This window comes from Phalangium opilio, unplaced genomic scaffold (genome assembly GCF_054372755.1).
Source record: "Phalangium opilio isolate 3A_F unplaced genomic scaffold, DU_Popi_V2 ptg000209l_1, whole genome shotgun sequence".
In the NCBI taxonomy this organism is placed as follows: Eukaryota; Metazoa; Arthropoda; class Arachnida; order Opiliones; family Phalangiidae; genus Phalangium; species Phalangium opilio.
Window position 1 is genome coordinate 2,253,974 of NW_028324217.1, and position 16,999 is coordinate 2,270,972.

The 16,999-nt window shown below is 34.9% G+C and overlaps 1 protein-coding gene and 1 long non-coding RNA gene across 3 annotated transcripts in view; one reads left to right on the forward strand and one right to left on the reverse strand.

The window, feature by feature from the left end:
* The window catches only part of LOC149618316 (uncharacterized), a 109,106-nt gene that overhangs the window by 75,973 nt on the left and 16,134 nt on the right, over positions 1–16,999 (forward strand). The window lies entirely within an intron of this gene.
* Positions 13,035–16,259, reverse strand: LOC149618317 (uncharacterized). Its single transcript, XR_016375424.1, has 4 exons — positions 16,016–16,259; positions 15,873–15,936; positions 13,429–13,573; positions 13,035–13,338 (listed from the first exon to the last, which is right to left on the reverse strand). It is a non-coding gene; the product is annotated as an uncharacterized LOC149618317 (long non-coding RNA).

Below are 16,999 nucleotides of genomic sequence, written 5' to 3' on the forward strand. Positions count from 1 at the left end.
TGCGAAAGGAAGCTGATTTTTCTCTAAAAGATCCGTTTTTTGATCGGATAGTTTTGTTTTAGGATCCACCGTAGTTTGATCGGGTTTCTGGCCAGTAGCGTCCGTAGTTTGATCGGGTTTTTGGCCAGTAGCGTCCGTAGTTTGATCGGGTTGTTGCCCATTAGCGTCCATAGTTTGATCGGGTTGTTGCCCATTAGCGTCTATTTTTTGATAGGGTTGTTGCCCATTAGCGTCCATAGTTTGATCGGGTTGTTGCCCAGTAACGTCCGTAGTTTGATCGGGTTTCTGCCCAATAGCGTCCGTAGTTTGATCGGGTTTCTGCCCAATAGCGTCCGTAGTTTGGTCGGGTAATTCGGTGGTACCAGGATATAACTGGCTTTCAATTTGCAATAGATCTTCCTTTAAATTACCATAGGTTCCTTCTTGACCTGGAATACCATTTTAATTAGGCATGTAAACAATTAACTTAAGTAAATTCTTTACCATTGACGCAATAAGCGCAGAGCATAACGAGTAAGCTAAACTTAAACATCTTGAGTCTGGATTAATGATTTACAAAAACTGCGCTCGAGTTTTATAACAACCTCGCCAACAATTACTAAATGATTTAATGTTTATTTGTTTATTTTAAAATAAATATCAAGTTACTCGGTATTTAAGTTAATTTAGGGTGAACTCGTTAAGCTATAATAAATCACTTGCAATGAAACTATATACGACCACTTAAAATGATTTAATGGATTTTTTTCTGTCCAAATTTGATTCCAGAGTTTAAACTTCTAGTATTAATTACAGTCTCTTTCTTTAGACGGAACTTAATTTGTTAATTGGGTTAATTAATATGCTTAAACTGTAAAATGCCACGTCTGAAGTGGTACTTTGTGAATGTTGTCATTTAGTGCCTCAAGTTGTTTTTCATTGGGTTAGAACTATAAAGATAGTGTGAACTACAACTTTAGTTTTATTCACTGCTACCAAATACTAATCACGTGACATTACTCTCTATTTCGAAAATTTCAAAATATAAAAAACAACCAAGGCTTAATGAATAATTTACATGGTAGGTCCCATTCCATTAGCTGAAAAAAGATTTTTTAAACCAGTTGCAATAGTAAATTATAAAATGACCATAATCCCACTGAACTGAACAGAAGTGAATTATCGCTGTTAAGAGAAATATATGCAAATTTTACAAACAATTATTCATATTTTATTTCTTTTTCAAATATGTTTTATTGTTTTTACACTTGGAAGAAGTACACGCGTACAATTTTAATTCAATAGCAATCCAGTGTCATAAGGAAAGGCATTGTCATAGGTTTTGTGGCATTGACACCTCAAACGTCGATCTTTGCTAGCTAAGCAATGCTTGACACCACGACTGAATTTCCTGTAGCAGTCCAGTCTGCACAATTTCATGTCAGCAACCGTGCAAACTAGATTAAAAATAATTATAATTATTTTAATTGAATAGAGCATAACAGGACCTTTAAAATGAGACAAAGAACGTCGATATCGGACCATAAATAACAAAGTTAAAAATTTTCAAACTTTTCTTAAGAATTTCAAACTTTCTTATTTATTAACCGATTTTGATGTAATTTGTCTCATTTTGAAGCCCAATTCAAGCATAATTTAAAACTATGTTAAAAATTACTATTAGCTAAGTATATTAATTTGAAAGATTAATTTTAGTTTAAAAGTTTGAAAAATTTCAAACTTCTTTATTTATTTACCGATTTCAATGTAATTTATCTCTTTTTGAAGCTATTTTAAAGAGCTATTCGAATTACTAACTATACCTGAACAATATTAATTAGTTATTGCAATGAAATTAAATTTAACATTAGTGAAACACTCACTATATCTAAAATGCATATTGGTTTGGCATCCGGGATGTTGAGCTTCCAGAAATTCCGTGAAGTTTATCAGCGTAATAGCTGAGAATGCCAGTACCAAAGAGACCACCCTGTTCATTTTGAAATGCTTAATATTCTGATCAAAGTTTACTCGAAGGTTAGATTTTATATTTTTTCAAATTAACGTTTTTTTGGAATTTGGACCAATAAATAAATTTCAGGAGCAAGATATACAGTAGTGTTGTAATGTAATATTTTCTGTTCTAAATCATTTCTAATTATTCCAAAGTATCTCAAATTTAATATTAATGACACTAGTCAAAAACAAATAATCAGGTTCAGGTTATTTTCATAATAACATTAAAAGTTAAATATAGTTTTGAAAAAAATATAGGTTTTGGATCTACCCTTGTTATTAATATATTATAGATGAAAATATGCCCATTGAACTGAACTGAATTCCCCAATTGAAAGAGGTATATGAAACTTTCAAAAATATTTAACAATATTATACTATATTATATGTATATATTTTTTTCAAATATGTTTTATTGTTTTTGCAATCTTTTCTTAAAAATCTTAAGAATTTCAAAGTTGTTCTTAATATAACTTAAGAATTTCAAACTTTCTTATTTATAGGCCGATTTCAGTGTGATTTGTCTCATTTTCAAGCCCTTTTCAAGCTTAATCTAAAACTATATTTTAAGTATTAATTTTAATTATTGACCTCGACCCCATTGACCCTAACCTAACATAACCTAAACTAACATAAAACAACATGAATACTAAGCCATCTCATTCCCATCCATACCTTACGTTCGAAATTATGACTACATATTAGTATTAAGTGAATTGTAAGGAAAACCAAAAAGTTTTATGCCTTTAGTTACATTTTATCTTTATTATTAAGCGACATTTTCATTGTACATTAATTATCGTATATTTTTTTATCAACCGTGATATGTGTGACATTGGCAATTGAAATAGAACGAATTATTTATGTAGCCTCTTTTGCAATGCTTTCTTTTGGTTCCAAATGCCTCGTTACATTCGTGATCGCATCGTACTCTTTCAGCTACTGTACAAACTATACGCGTAAACAACAACATTAGAAACACTTTTAAATCTAAACATGATAGATTAATATACTTAATGATATACGGTTGTTTTTTAAAAAAAAAAAAACTTCAAAAACTAATGGTCATTGAATTAAGTCTTACTTAGGTTAAATACTAGTTGTTTGGGAATGATGCCAGGTGGTCCATAATTGTCTGTAATTAACATTCAGAAAATAATTATTTTAGTTTAGTTTTCTTATAAAAAATAATATATTTTTCAAACTTGTCATCTTACCGAGATAATCAGACGTATAAGCTGCCTGTGTTAGGTAGAGACTGTTCATGATAACACCAAGTATCAGGGTTTCGACCAACATTTTGAGTGAATGCTTACTTTGAAATAGCGTAGATAAAATGATCACTTGTGATGACTTCTTTAATAACGCCGTTTAAGTTTGTAATTCGAACTTATTTTGTTCAAAACGTGTTTTTTGCAATATTTAGTATAATTTATGATGCGATGGTAATTATAACTTTTTACAGAATTATCTTCTTAAATTTATAATTAACTGAACAAGCTATAAATCAAAGCGACATTTATGGGTTTAAATAATATGCGGTTATGAAAAAATTGGTTTCAACCAGGGATAGATTTAATTTTAGAAGTAGGAATGGAGAACAGAGCGCGCGTCAGAGTCCCGGACCCCCTTCCACGGGATGGAGGGGGGGGGTGAAATAAGAGGCGGGGGGTCATAGCGACAGAGATAAAAAGGAATTACGTCATTATTTTTCGCCGTCCCCGTCAGCAACGTCATCAAAACGTAGTTTAAAACTGAGCCAATAAGATAATTTAAGCTGTTCGTTACATTACGTGTTGGAGGGAGGGGCTCTATACTGGGTGGGCTATGAGTCGGAATAACTGAAGTAAATATTAACCGTTCTCCATTTCTACTTCTAAAATTAAATCTATCCCTGGTGTGGGTTACCACTTTAACCATAGCATCATGAGCCCTGCATCTCTAAAGGTACTGGAAAACGGTGAAGGTCATTCATTGGGTCACGTGATCTTCATAAAAAAGTTGTTAAATTATTTATAAAGATCATGTGACCCCGTGACCTTCACTGTTCCTGAAAGCAAATACACCAAACCTTCAAGCACTTCATGCTATGATAGAAATAGCTCGGATTTGATAATTGTTTCGGTGTCCCTTTAGAGTTCTGGCGTTCATGATATCATCTCATCACAACTATACGGTTTCGCGTTTGATCCATTCACATCACGTCTGTCGGTATAAGCTTTACGCCCTTTAACTTAGTGGTAGTCTGCGCTAATTGCAGTGCCCTCTAGTGTTACCGTCTCCCCACTTACCTCAAATTCTAGCCTATCCTTTTGCGCGTCATAGAAGCCGGAATACCATGTCCCAGTGTATGTACAAAGGTCTCTGAGGACGGGTAACGTTTGGCTTTACCAGTTTTAGGTCTGGAACCCTTAACTAACGCAATAATGTCAACTGTGCTATGAGAGTATCTACTGTAATGGCACCTAGTCTTATATAACCGTAGAGCTTAATATCGTCAAAGGTGTAAGGGTGCCATTACTGGTTTCCGATTCCGTTAGATGGTGTTCATCCTAACTTAGTATGAAATTCATACCAACAACTAACTAACGAATTATAGTTATATAATACGTTTAACATAAGTTTATAAGATATGTTCCTTCCATAAGTTTTTCACTGGTAACTTAGAAACTGGAGCTTGTAATTTTGAAGTGATTGAAGTATAGGTCATAGATTCAGGGTAAAGCGACATACGCCTGGTGAGTGGGGCGCTGCTGTCAAATTTGGGCTTAGTAAGTTCAGACTAAATAGGACCTAGATGGAACTTGGTCCTGCAAAATTAATTAACCACCACCGAGTGTAGTTAGGACTTCAATTGACTCGCTTAATTGTCGTTCTCCTTCTCGAACTAGTCACCTCGAGATCTGTAAGTCTCTCAGTAGCATTACGAACTTGTATTGGTAGTGCCATTCATATTTATGGAAGGAATATATCACTTATAAACTTATGTTACTATGTATATTTAAAAAGTTAAAAAGTTAAAAATCCCTTTTTAACCTTTAACCCTAAACGCACCGAACGAACCCAAAATCGATTCTGCGCAGAAAAAACTTCGCAGTTTAAGATGTAATTTCTTTTTGTTCCACATGAATAATCTCAAAGATTTCCCTATACGGGGGTATCTAGTTTAAGACGGGGTATATGTCTGTCTATAGGGCGCTCTAAGCTCTAGAATGGTAATTCTATTTTATTGACGAAAATCACTAACTTGTGAAAGTATATATAGGTTTAGGTGCATGTGGGGTCAGGTGGGGCGTGATATAGAAGGGAAATAAACCGGTGGCAGGGAGGGGAGTGAACCCCCCCCCACCTCATCCTCGCATCACATCCCCAATCAATCCCAGGGGTTCTAACCCTCCAATTTTCCCCATAGCTAGATAACAGCCTTGGCCAATCTACAGTTCTACACTGCATCCACCAAGAAGCCAATTTTTACGTACAGGGGGGGGACTCCCTAGCTACTTTTACCCTCAGAGTGGATTGGCTAGTTGATTTCGATAGTGTTATGGGACTATGACCAAGTGGTTTGCTATTATAATTGATTTGTTATGCCAAAATGATGGGCAATAACGAGAATTTTTAACTAGAAACTTGGGACATCAATTAAGAAGTGTAGTGTTAAAAACACTATGTTATAGGAGGAATTCTACTAGTATAGGGGGAAAACTACTGTATTATGGGAAAAATACTACTGTACCATGGAAAAAATACTACTGTACCATGGAAAAAATACTACTATATCATAGGGAAAAAATACTACTATATCATAGGGAAGAAAAGTACTATATAGTAGGAAAACTGCTATATCATAGGAGAAAACTGCTATATCATAGGAGAAAGCTGCTATATTATAGGAGAAAACTGCTGTATCATATTGAAAACTACTGTATCATATTGAAAACTACTGTATCATATTGAAAACTACTGTATCATATTGAAAACTACTGTATCATATTGAAAACTACTGTATCATATTGAAAACTACTGTATCATATTGAAAACTACTGTATCATATTGAAAACTACTGTATCATATTGAAAACTACTGTATCATATTGAAAACTACTGTATCATATTGAAAACTACTGTATCATATTGAAAACTACTGTATCATATTGAAAACTACTGTATCATATTGAAAACTACTGTATCATATTGAAAACTACTGTATCATATTGAAAACTACTGTATCATATTGAAAACTACTGTATCATATTGAAAACTACTATATCATAGCAGAAACTGCTAGATCATAGGGAAAACTACTATATCATAGCAGAAAACTCTCGAGAAAGCTGCTAGATCATGGAAGAAAACTGCTATATCATCAGAGAAAAACTACTATATTGTAGGAGAAAAACTACTATATTGTAGGAGAAAAACTGTTATATCTTGGGAGAAAAACTACTAAATCATGGGAGAAAACTGGCATTTAGTGGAAGAAAAACTACTATATCATGGGAGGAAAACTGATATCAATATATCATAGGAGAAATACTACTATATCATAGGAGTAAAACTATTTTACAGAATCATAATGCTACCCTCCTCGAATAAGTAAACTACCCTGTATGCCTCGCTAGGCTTTCTTTAGGTTTACATAGGGAAGCTCCGTGCGGGTACTTAGATTAGCAACTGTGCTGGTGAGATTAGATATTTTTGTAGCCAAGTCTATACTGTGCCTTGCTTATACACCCCGCGCGTTAGCCCAAATCATACGGTTTCTAGTGTGGCGTGGGTGGGATGATTATACAAGTACCGATATCCATATGGTGAAGTCTTTCACTGACTTTGAGCAGACGATTCGGCGACCTCCATTTTGAAAAAGTTATTATTTAGCCTTTCAAAGAGTATGTTGGTAAATTTACCATCTTTGAATATCCGAATATTAATTTCCAAATCATTTTAATATTAAATCGAAGATAAATCAAACCATTTCAATTTAATCAATCATTTTATTTATTATTCATTTTTTTTTATTGTTCAAATCCAGATATTAATAACGTAGAAGATTAATTTCAATTCTTAAAAGAGTGTGACATTTTTCTAAATTATAAAAATAATAAAAATATCTGGAAGCGATTTCGCCTCGCTCAGTTGAAACAATTAATCCCAGGTAGTAAATTAAGTTTCGGGTTTTAAAAAAAGGCAACCAAATCGCCGTACAAAAAAGGGACAGACGTCGCCTAAGCGATCTTACGTTGGACAGTTTTTTTTTTAACTATTCGTTAACCCCAAGCCCCCTTCCCCCTTGGCTGACATACAAAGAACAATTAATTTTCCGAGAGAGATTATAGTAAAAACGATGGTGCCGAAACCCGGGACATAAAAAATTATTATTTTTTGGTGGCGCGCTAGGCGACAGGGTCTGGGAGCCTTTCGTATTCGTTCGTTGTCGGGTTGCAAATTAGCGGGGACATTTCCCCCCTTCTACAGTATCCCCCCATCCCCCCTGTTAGGGGTAAAAAATAGCGGCGTCAAAAATGGAGAAAAGCTAGTATCATTTATTTCCGAGTGAGGTACCGGCGCCATTTTTTTAAGAAATTACGTTTGCCATGATCATAAGATTATTATGTAAGTTGCATAGCTCCTTCCAAAAAAACGCCCGAGATACGTTGAGTGAAAATGGTGGATACACAATGATTCCTAGTAGCTTTATGTATTTTTGCTTATATTGTGAATGGGTGTTTGACTTATGAGGATTAAGGTTATATGCTTATGGCTAGACTCGTTTCCAAAGAAGCGAAGGAAGAATGACAAGGGGTTGCTAAAACAAATTATAATTCGTTTGAAACGTCGCCTTTTTGCCTTAGGCATTAATTTCAGGTTTCTATAAAGATGCGCTAGGTTTCTGAAAAATACAATAAAAAATATTGGTTTTTTCAACAAAAAAAAATTGTTATGGAACCAACGATTAATATTGATAAAATATCATCGAAATATTTAACAAAACTTCTGTTAATTTTATGTTAATTAACAGTAATCGTACAAAGCATAACCCAGGACCATTTAACAAACTATATTATTGTTGTTTTTTTTTGTTAATTGTTATGGAACCAACGATTAATATTGACAAAATAAGAACGAAATATTTAACAAAACTTCTGTTAATTTTATGTTAATTAACAGTAATCGTACAAAGCATAATCAAGGGTCATTTAACGACCTATATTAAACCTTAAAATGTGTTCTAACTTTTTTTTACTAAAGAAATACAAATAAATTGATTGGGCTTCAAAGTTACCATAAGTCCTTATTGTTAATTGAAGCCATAGGAGCTTGCAAGTCATTTTTGTCCAAGGTGGTCAACACAGCAGACGGGTCTAATAGTTGGTCAGTAAATTAAATAGTCGAGAAAAACTATGTTCTAAAGTTTCATAATGGTCAAAAAAACTAATTTCACAATCGGGAAAACTTAGTTGAATTTAGGTAAATTTGGCTCAGAAAATCAATCCTTATTCTTTTTGCAAATCATATTCTAGTCTACCGAGTTAAAATCGCCACGCCTTCTCTGTGTTTTCGTATTGCTACAGACAATTTTTAGGCAACCAAAGGCCAAAAAGAAAAATATATATTCCTTTATTGTTAAAATATGTATAGATTTTAGGCTTAGTAAAGCCTGTAAAGTTCGCTTTGAAATTCTATATTGGGCTTTTATTGCACAATGTATATATGCATATATATATGTATCTATATATATCTATGGGTTTTCATATTTCTTTTTTTTTCGCGTCGATACTGTGAGTGTAGTAATATTCATTCTTACATGAATGTATGGGTGATATTAGTGATTTTTTTCACTTAGTGATTACTTCAATTTGGAAATTTCGTGATTTTTAAAATGAAGATTTGGAAATTTCCTGACTTATAAAAAACAATTTGGAAATTTCCTGACTATTAAAATAACAATTTGGAAATTTCCTGACTTATAAAAAACAATTTGGAAATTTCCTGACTTATAAAAAACAATTTGAAAATTTCCTGACTATTAAAATAAGAATTTGGAAATTCCCTGACTATTAAATTAACAATTTGGAAATTTCCTGACTTATAAAAAACAATTTGGAAATTTCCTGACTATTAAAATAAGAATTTGGAAATTCCCTGACTATTAAATTAACAATTTGGAAATTTTCCCACTTTTAAAATAACAATTTCGAAATTTTCTCACTTTTAAAATAACAATTTCGAAATTTTCTCACTTTTAAAATAACAATTTGGAAATTTCCTGACTTATAAAATAACAATTTCGAAATTTCCTGACTTATAAAATAACAATTTCGAAATTTCCCGACTTATAAAATAACAATTTCGAAATTTCCCGACTATTAAAATAACAATTTCGAAATTTCTCGACTATTAAAATAACAATTTTTGAAATTCCCTTAATATCAAAATAACAACTTCGAAATTTCCTGACTATTAAATTAGAAATTTCGAAATTTTCTGAAACTTCCTGAAACCCATTTTAAAAAACTCTTGACTTTTCCAGTAGCTCCAGGGTACTGTGGTCTATAAACGAACTATTCGTGCGATTATTTGAATGCATTCTTGTTATAGTATTTCCTTGAGAATGGTTTTTGTCGCTTTCCTTGGGACAGATGCCTAACACACAGAGAGGGAGAGAGAGTCCCCTGAAATTGCGACATCTTAGAGCACAGTTGGAGAGCCGAGCTTCTTAGCCCAAGGGAGAAATTTCCGATTTTTGTTATATTTTCTAGCCACATTCTAAGTTTTACTCAAAACCTCCGGTTTATGGGGAGTTTATGAGTGTTAGTTGCATTGTCTGGATTTCAAATATAATTTGAATTTAGAACAACTTGAACTTGATTTTATCACACTTTGTTTTAAATCAAAAATAGGTTGTGTACACATTTTTTGGGCACTAATTATCTGGTTTTACTATGCGATTAGTATTTATCAACGTCATAAGGGTGCGTTCAGCCGCACATACCGAAGAAACCGGTTGGTTATATGGGTTGTTATAAAAAAAGATAGTAGGAACGAAGTATAGTCGATTCTTTGAGTGATTTTACGTCGAATATGTAATTTCTATTTCTGTGATCGGTTTTTCTAACTGAACGCAGCCAAAAATGGCTAAAATCCGTTTCAAATTTCGAGTGGCCAAGTCTTAATCTATATTTTAAACTTTAAATTACCTATAGTTTCGCAAATTCTAAGGCATCCATGCATTTTGCTGTTTTTATTACTTATTTATATTACATTCTGTTTTCAATATTATACAAATTGCAGTAATAAACGCTGTAGGCCATAAACGAAGAAAAACAAGAACCAACACGCGACGACTTTATTCTTTGGTCTCGTGCCATTTCCCGCTAAAAATCGCGCGGGAAAACGAAACGACTCATCTCGCGGGACTTTTGGTTTTTGGGAGCTTGTGCTTCTTGCATCATGGGCCTCCTATTCTTCTCCTTAGCGCGTGGGCGCGAGGAATAAACGGAAGGAAAAAGCGGGAAAAAACCGCACGTGCAATTTCGCGCCTTTTCTTCTCCAACCAACCCTCCTGCACCCATGCGTCTCTTTTATTTCCATCCATTTTTACAACGAACCAACCGAAAATAGATGAAATAGATTCTATTCTGCTCTACAAGATCTAGTATCTTTCACGGTCCTCCGCTTATCCGGTAATAGGCAAAAATTCAGAACAACCCCCTGCCCCCTGGTGAGAAAAGTAGAGACTGTCTGAAAAACAATATAAAATTTTAGAAGACAATCTTTTGTGTTTCCAATTCCATACGCGGTTATATTTGATCACGTAAATATTGAGAATGAATATTTACTTCTTTTAAACCCTAACAGTATTTTGAGGTTACTTTTAGCGAGGGGGTAGACACTTTGGATCTCTGTGTACACCTGAGTTCGAAAGAGTTCAGCTTTGACAGTGCATTGAGTTCAAAGCCTTCGGAACTCAGAGTTCAGCTTTGACAGTACATTGAATTCAAGACATATTGTACACCTGAGTTCTCAAGTGTCTACCCCCTCGACTTTTAGTCATATCAGAACTAGAACTTAAGTGAAGTGTTCTAGCATTGGTAATGGATCCTGGCACTAGTGAACAAATTTGAGGATTTTATGCCGCTTCCATCGCGCCTACACTAGAGAGAAAAAAATTGGTCGAGTTCCAAAAATATTTCCTACCCCCCTTCCAATCAACTTAAAACCGCGGAACACGGACGCGGGTGCTTGAATCTAGTTCGGCCGTCTACCACCACGAGCCTCTTACGTTTTGGAGGGAAAATTCAGAAACCGCTACCAGAGGGCCAACCGTTCGTGTGTTATCAAGAATATTCACTTTCGCCAAGTCAAGAATTTGGTGAGCTCGATACTTCTAGTCCCTTATCTTACTTCTGATTTTAGTAATATAGACGATTCCAAAGTTCAAGGGTTAACAATCGAATTACACCTTGTGTTATGGGGGTTCATCTCATAGAAGTTACATTTACACGTGGTTGCATTTCTACTTTAAAACAAATAAATCGAAATTTAAATAATAGGGGGTAGAATATCTGGAGACTGGACCAACTTGTCATTATATATTTTCTCAATACGCTACAAGTAAACTTTGCGATTCGAATCACGTCTTCGGAACCTCATTTCTCTTATTTTCTTTCAACGGCGCTGAAAACATTACTTATTCTCAGCCCCTTTCTCCCACAAACTCCCGCCAAAAACGGCACCGCACGTAACCTACTACCACTGTTAAGCCTTGGTCGCCGCTTTTATTCTGTTTTTCTTTTCGGAGAGTCGTAATGGAAGACATTTTGTGTGTTGGGGGTTCTGTTCAGCTCTACGTTGCCATTTCTCTATACATTACATCGAATGAAACCGTAACGAAAACCCCGCTTTGCCATACAGTGTTTTTTTTTGACGTAGTACAGTCAAAAACCAAGGCCCTGTGTATATTTTTGTGCAAAAATTCTCGGACCTTATACTGAACGACTTTTGTAAGGCCTGTAGGTTCATATTGTTTCTTCCTGAACCTAGCGTTAGGCACAACGGAAGTATGTTACATGATGTAGTGTCAGTTATCATAAGTAAATAGTGACCCCTAGTAAGTCACACATAAGATCCTGTTATTTGTATCACGTGCTCCTTCCATTGCCAGCGATTCAGTGTCGTCTGCTTCATTAAGGGGTTAAGAGGGAACATGATAGGGCGGTATGTTTACAACAAAGACGCTATAGAGAGCTTCAAAGTTACAAGTCCTGCATCAAATTTGGATGGTCCGTTTTGTTTTTTTAGCCATATCTTAATCTACACGTCATAATTGTCCATATACCGTCCTATCAATGTTCCCAACGTCTTAAGAAAACCCAAGGTGGTGCTCAACACACCAACCAGACTCTATTTAACCCCCCGACATGGCGACATTTGAAAACAGGTCTATTCATTTCAACGAATGAACTTCTACAATATATATACATATATATAAATATGTTGTCTGCAATGTATTCAAAATTGTCTCCTAGTTCCATGGACACCCTACTGTTTTGATCTAGGATATATCGTCTTATATTAGCTTTTCAACGCGTCATAGGCCTATAACTAGAAGTTGATATTTATGAAGTTTTTGACTACAAACAATGGAGGTCGAAGGTCAATATCTAACCTAAAAAATAGTTTTAAGACAAAGCCGGTATCGAACTAACAATGGGCAACAGCGTGTTCAATGTTGGAGTTCACCACCTCGCTTAAGTCACTAAAAAGCGGGGCTTACTTTAGATTATGGGTGCTTGTTTATGAAAGGCAATATTTATTTTTCATATGATATATATTACGTGAGTGCTGTACATTTATATTGCTTTTGGATTTATCGCGGTGTCCTGACTTCTTTTTATGAACAATTGTCAATCTGAAAAAAAGCCAGACCGATGACGGAATAATCAGTATAATAAATTGCAGACCTACTATAAATCAAAATAAAAATTAGAATCAAGAAAGACATTTAGTTTCACTTAAATTTAAGTAAGAAACTGAACAGACAATTAATAATTTCTAATTTATTTTAATTAAGGGGTCATCCAATCATAAACACTTCTCCAATGTTCATATGACAACTTGTGTGTTAGGGGGTGCAATGGTGCATCCCTTTTGGGGGCTCAATCAAAATCTAAGGGCTGGTCATAAATTGAAGTTACATTGAACATTTCATCGATTCACTCAAAATTCAGTTGATTTCCCATAGAACCATCCACGCATCACATCCCCTCCCTTTTTGCATGAACACCTTGTATTTGGTGATCTATTTTATATTCCTCCGATTCTTTTTACTCATGGCCAAGGCCTAAAAATAGAAAATAGAAAATATAATATAGAAATGGTTGAAAATCTAACTGGTATAAACAAAGGGTTTCTATGGATCGTTACCACCAACCATGCAGGCGACGGGAACCATCTATGATTTCTTTTGATTCATCACCAGGGAATGTTTCCTTCAACTTCTTCGAACCCAGTGCAGCAAGCAGTCCAGTGTTTGCTCTTTGTTTCCTCCCCCCCTCAACAAAACTTCTTATATGTTCCTATAAAGGGTGTTACAAAAAGGAAGGGTAGTAAAACCGATGAGAAATCAACTGAATTTTGAGTGAATCGATGAAATGTGTTATGTAACTTCTATGAACAGCCCTTAGATTTTGATTCAGCCCCCATAAGGGATGCACCATTGCACCCCCTAACCCACAAGTTACTGATGAATTAAAATTGGAGAAGTGTTTATGATTGGATGACCCCTTAATGAAATTAAACTAGAAATTATTGTCTGTTCAGTTTCTTACTTATTAAATTTAAGGGGGTCATCCAATCATAAACACTTCTTCAATGTTCATCTGTAACTTGTGGGTTAGGGGGTGCATGCATCCCTTGTGGGGGCTCAATCAAAATCTAAGGGCTGGTCAAAGAAGTTTGTAACACCCTGTGTACGTTTTTTCGTTTTGAAAAATGTATCTTAGAGTTGAGTTTTTGAGACAAAGGCTTAACTTATATCTTCAGTTTTCTTTCGGGTTCAATGCAATAACAAAAACTGCCAGTGAACTTTTACCGCTTCAAAGAACACACACTGTTTCTTTAGTTTCTTTTTTCAGTTGGAAAACGATGCAAAGGGAATAAAACGTGGAGGGATATGTAATGTAAATATTACATAGGAGAAAAATAGTTCGGTGTAAACTTGGAGAACTTTATGGCCCCTTAGAAAAACCGGTTTTTTCTAAAGATAAAAAAAATCCCTTTTGCTGGAGAATCTGATTGTCTTCTGCTATAATTGTTTGTATGTAAACATAATTAAGAAGATATTCTTATCATTCGGGCATGGTTTTAATGGCGTTTATACGTGGTCTGCATGAACTAAACGGTACTCTCTAGAGACTACTTGTTTTATTTGTGGTTCAACTCAAAATGAGCAATTCTAAATTCTTTTCCAAGGCTTATTGAGCAAAAGGTTTGAAATCTAATATTAAAAAAAAAAAAAAATATGTATATATTTTTAAATATTCATTTTAATCAGGAATTCATTTACTTAAAAGAAGCAGGAATGAATGACAGTCCTGTTGTAATATTTATTTCACTTTCTGTTCCATTTCTCGTTGACTATAAGGCGTGTTTTATAACCATGGAGGATAAACGTGAGATGGAGTAGATTTGTAAATAACCTATAACGTATGTAGCCTCTGTAAGTAACGCCATCTACCGAACGGCAATTAACGAAGTCCACCCAGCATCCTCAGTTTTGAGTCTTTTTGGTAGGGATCGTAAGTTTAGAATGCCCTCCGTGTCTTAAAAATACTAAGCTAGTTCGTGGGAACTGGCTTAGTATTTTTAAATCTCTCTAGGTGGCAGCACTTAACAATCCCCTACTAAAGGATAGGGGCGTGCACGAGGTACTCTGGGGGCTCCATCTCACCTCTCTACTCCAAGTTATAACTAACCATTATCAAGGAAGCCTGTCGTAAGGTTAGGGGCTAAATAGAGGCCTAGGGGTTTCCTTTTTTACGTCGCTCGTAAATACGTGATCAGTCTACAGAAAACGGCTGTTCATGTGTTAAAACTGTTAAGCACTAGCACTTGGCAATATAACAACTACTTGGATATATAGTTTTTCTGCCCTGGAACGACTCTCACGTCTCATACTAATTTTCTATTGGAAATCTTTTTTCTTTATACTGAAACTTTTTTTTTCACCCTTCAATGGCGGCAATAGCTTTTCTAAAGCTACACCTTACCTGTCTCTTCTTTTGTAGCGATGGTGTCAAAGTGATAAGCTTTGATTCAATGTTTCCTAAGCCTAATCTCAGATGCACTTTTCTAGCTAAGCCTTGCCCATATATAAATGTCATTTTTAAGTTATTTGTTTACGTACAACTCTGTCTTTTAATAATTAAAATATTTTAGGCTTAACATTGTCTTGTTCAATATTTGTTAAGTCTTTGCTAAGCCTTGCCAAGATATAAATGCCATTTTTAAGTTACTTTCTTAAAACACTATCTTGTAAAATTTTAGGCTTAACGTGTTTTTGAAAAATCTTACTCAATATTTCCTAAGCCTAATGTGGGATGCAGTCTATACTAAGCCTTGTCTAGCTAGATAGAAATGCAAATATTAAAAGTTGTTTTCTTTTAACTCTGGCTTTAAATTATTGAAAATGTTTGGATAGAACCTTTGCTAAGCCTAATCTCAGGTGCAGTCTAATGTCATATATAATCTTTGCTAAGCCTTGCTGCCAAGAAAGAACTATAATTTTAAAGTTTTCTTGTAACATTGACCTTCAATAACTAAAAATATAAGATTTAGGCCTAGTCGTTTTGAAAAGAGTATAATTTTAAGTAATACCCATCCATAGTTCAGTACACTTTATCGGGAGCATAAAAACTAACAGCATCCTGTTATTTTCTTCCTGTGGAAAAATCAACGCTAAACAAACAAGTACTTTTAGCCAGCAAGGATATGTATATAAATAAGTAGTAGCCAAGTACATCGTCATATAACTTCGCAGAAAGGGGTCATTTCACCATCCATGATACGCTTTCACTGTTTTCCTGGAGAAAAAGGGACGTAGAGTAACATAATCTATCCCTTATCGGCACACAACCCGCGAGTTAAGGCCGAGGCTTAAGCTCACTTTGACACAATCTAACACACTCTATAAAAGATTTTAGCGCGCTTTGCGGGGTGGCCCCCTTCTCCACCCCTTTCCCCATCCCGTTAAAGTACCTACCCCAATTGCTAAGCCTCGGTTCCCCAACGCTATAAAGATACCTTGACTTTCTAACACTCTTTTCGAACGTAGCTTCATACTAAGGCTTAAACTTAGGCCAAGGCTTAAGTAACGCAAGTTCTATCTGGCGCGGTGACTGTATATGAGAAAGGCGGCTACCGTTACGCCATCTATATGTTGGGACTTGATTTATATTCCGATTCATCCCTAACTTCGTTCGGTGTATTTGGTGGAATTCTAAGCCTCGTAACTCGCCTAGGTTTTCTTGGGGTGCGTTCTAGTTTAAGCTGTATTTACGGATATATCATGAACTAGCAATGCACACCATCTAAAAGGGCGAGAAGAGCTGCTATAGTCTATAGGATAAGCAAAACAATCATGCACTTTGTGAAGAAAGCATGAAACTTTGCACAATGATAAATAAGGGTATTCCTAATTAATTCGAGATTAGAGCCCACCTCTAACTCATCTGTGACATTTGTGACAAGCATTCAAAAGTCCCCATAACGACATATATATTTGAATTCTGAAATTTATGAAATTCCCCAAACTTCGATGCAGAGCGAAAGGCGTCCCGCCGGGACTGGCTAGAGGCATTTCCGTAGGGACCGTCTCTAAAGCGAAAATAGACCCAATTTATGCAATCTTAACTGATTTTATTAATGCAATGGAATTATTTAAAATGAGAGGCAGAGAGCGTACACAATTTTAATTTTAATTTTTTTTTAATACTTAAAATAGT